The following is a 3,548-nucleotide window of genomic DNA, read 5'->3' as shown; positions in this document are numbered from 1 at the left end:
GTGGTTCGGGCATCTGACAAGGATGCCTCCTGGGCACCTCCTGGGTGAGGTATTCCGGGCATGTCCCACCGGAAGGAGGCCCCGAGGCAGACCCAGGACACGCTGGAGAGATTATATCTCTCGGCTGGCCTGAAAATGCCTTGGTGTTCCCCCGGATAAGCTGGGGGAGGTGGCTGGGGAGAGGGAGGTCTGGGCCTCTCTGCTTAGGCTGCTGCCCCCGCGACCCGGCCTCGGATAAAGCGGATGAAGATGGATGGATGGAGAGTGGCATAGTGTTGCAGTGGTTAGCCTCACAGCAATAAGGTCCTGGGTTTAAATCTACTGGTCAACCACATTCTCACTCCTAACTCGTCAAATGTGCGACGCATAGTCAGGCTCCCTCTGCTTCACGTCTTCTATCCAATTTAAATGATTGGATAGAATCAGGCGTGCGGATAGCAATAGGAAGGTTATTCCATAAATCTGGTGCAGCTGAGGCAAACGCCCGGTCACCTCTGGACTTCAGCCGAGATCTTGGCTGCACCAGGAGTAACTGAGTAGATGATCTTAGTGCTCTAGCGTAAGTAATATTTATTTATCTAAGTAATATTTTTCCACACTCAGCATCATTTTTTCCACATTTAGATCAAGACCGGACAAAAACATGTCTTTGGGGTTATTTTTTACAACATTTACTAAAATATTTGCAACTTCTTATATTTAAAATACAATTTTAAATGTTGAATATTAAATCAAAATGTTAAATCTAAATATTATTTTTAAATCTAAATGTTAAATCTAAATGTTACAGGAAACCAAATATTTAGCTAACATGCAAATTTATTGAAAGGGTCAAGGGAAATGCCAAAACAAAAGCTTTACGAAAATCTCCGGCCTAAAGTGTGCCGGTAGAGGTCAGGTTTAAAACCAAACCCGACCTGGGAACGGAGAAAAATATATTTTTGTTTTGTTTTGCTTGTTTTATATGTCTTCTAGTTTTATTTCATTCATTCTGGGATTTGGATATAATTAATGTATGCATATTCTGCACACACACAAACACACATGTGGCTACTACCCATTTCTTGTTTTTAGACTTAAGATGGATTATTCTTGAATGAAGACATTGATCTGACACATGTAATATTTGGCTAATTGTCTTTATTGTTCCTCCATCATCTCTCTACCCTGTGTTCGCTTTAACACAGGGTAGAGAGATGATGGAGGAAATGAAAAAAAGGGGTTAAGGAAAAGGTAGAAGGGAGAAAAAGAGGTGAAAAGAAGGGATAGAAAAAAGGAAAGAGACAGAGGAGAGAAAACCCCAACAATCCCCTCTGAGCAAGCACTTGGCAACAGTGGTGAGGAAAAACTGCCTTTAAGCAGAAACCTCCAGCAGAACCAGGCTCAGGAGGGGCAGTCAACTGCTGGGACTGGTTGGGGGGTGAGGGTGAAAAGAGAGAGAGGGGGGGTGGGTGGAGGGAGATAGGAGAGGTGTTAGGAGAGAAAGGGAGAAGAGAGGTAAAAATTAAGATGGAACAGAGGTTGAGAAAGATGAGGCTATCAGGTGAAGAAGTAGCAGTGTCCCTCCTCCAGAACAAGCGGAAGCGTTTTTTCTTCTTTTTCAGTTGCTGTTCCACGAATACTTTTTTCTCTAGGATGAGGGTTCTCAATTCATTGAGTGTTTCTGCATTTTGCACCTTAAGTTTCTTGCATCTTTGCTCCACTTCTTCTAATTTTGCTTGTTTTTCTTCAAGCTTTTCTTTCAGTTCTTTAGATGCTGCCTTTTGCGCCTGCATTTCAGTGTTTTTGCACTTTAAGTTGTTAGAAAGTTCTTCAAGCTCTTCTGTGTTTTTTCTCAGCATTTCAACAATCCTACTCTGCATCTCTGAGCATTGTTTTTCCAGTTTTTCCTTCGCTACTTCCAGCCCAGTTGTTTTGTCCTTCATTTCAAAATAAAATTCTTGCAGTTTTAGATGCTTCCTCATGAAGTCCTGGGAAATAAGTTTTTCTTCTTTCTGTATTTCTTGCTGTTGCACTTTCTCTTGAAGTAACTCTTTCATTTTGTGCACTGTGTCATCAAACCTTTTTTCCAGCACTTTGTATTTTCCCTCCATGCTTTTGAGTTTGTCCTGCGTGCCTCTGTGCTTTATGTCCAATTCTTCCTTCTCATAAAGAATTTCTTTATTTCTTTCCAGCGCTTCATCGAAATTTGCTTGGAGCTCCTGATTCTTTATATTCATTTGTTGGAGGTCACACTTTAACTCCTTATTAATAGCTTCCCTGTCTTGAAGCTGCTTGGACATTTCTTGCAATTCAGCTCTTTTTTGCTTGATTTTGTTCCTCAGGAACAGAATCTGCTCTCGGGCTTGCGTTCTGATGTTAATTTGCTGGTCCTCAATGTTCTGAAGCTTGCAATCCATTTCTTTCTGTCTTTCTTGTAGTTGCTCATTCTCGTGAAGTAACTGTTCATTTTTGTCCAGTGTTTCATTAAGTTTTTGTTTGAGCTCCTGATTCACTGTGAACATTTGTTGGACTTCACAATGTAACTCCGCATTAAGAGTGTCACTGTCTTGAAGCTGCTCGGCCGTTTCTTTTAATTCAGCTTTCTTTTTCTTGTTTTTGACCATCAGGTTCATAATCTTTTCCCGAGTTTGACCAAATAAAATTCACCAGCCCTCATTAATAATCTTTATGTCAGGCTGGCGCCGCTTATCAGTTTGCTGGTCTTCTGTGTTCTGAAGCTTGCAATCCATTTCTTTCTGTCTTTCTTGTAGTTGCTCGCTCTCGTGAAGTAACGGTTCATTTCTTACCAGTGTGTCATCATGCCTTTTTTGGAGCACTCTGTATTTTTCCACCATGCCTTTGAGTTTGTGTTCCACGTCTCTGAGCTTTATGTTCAATTCTTCCTTCTCAAAAAGAAGCCTTTGTTGGAGCTCCTGATTATTTTTGTCCATTTGTCTACAGGCAGGAGAGTCAGTGTGAACTATTGGTCTTTTCTGGTGTTTTCTCTGAGACATGTCGTGGTCTGTAAACAGTGACTCTGAAAACAATCTAGATGTTTCAAAATACTTTTCGGGCAAACCTTCATTTTCTTCCAGCGCTTGATTAAGCTTTAGTTGGAACTCCTGAATAATTTTTTCCATTTGTGTCAAGAGAGGAGAGTTAGTGTGAACTTTTGGTCTTTTCTGGTGTTTTCTCTGAGACATGTCGGTCTGTAAACAGTGACTCTGAAAACAATCCAAATGTTTCAAAATACTTCTTTGGTGAAGCTTTGAAAGCTGCAAAAACAACTTCTGCCAATACAATTGCTGCAAAAATACTGACTACAAGCTGTTGCCTTTCTACCTTGTTTAAGGAAAATCTTCAAAGGACATTCCAGCACATCATTTTTGAATGGGGATTTTTTTTTTTGCTTGGACAAATTATCAGTAAAGTTTCAATCACATACAACAGAAAATAAATAAATAAATACAACAAAATAAAATGATATGAACAAGACAAAAACGGGTATTCTGTGCCAACAACATTGAGAGTAACGTCCCCCTCTCTGCCCCTTAATGCTCTCTCCT

The sequence above is a fragment of the Haplochromis burtoni genome, unplaced genomic scaffold, assembly GCF_018398535.1.
Source record: "Haplochromis burtoni strain Fernald_Lab_line unplaced genomic scaffold, NCSU_Asbu1 Contig_415, whole genome shotgun sequence".
In the NCBI taxonomy this organism is placed as follows: Eukaryota; Metazoa; Chordata; class Actinopteri; order Cichliformes; family Cichlidae; genus Haplochromis; species Haplochromis burtoni.
The sequence above is the reverse complement of the archived record's forward strand: the minus strand, read 5'-3'. Positions refer to the sequence as shown.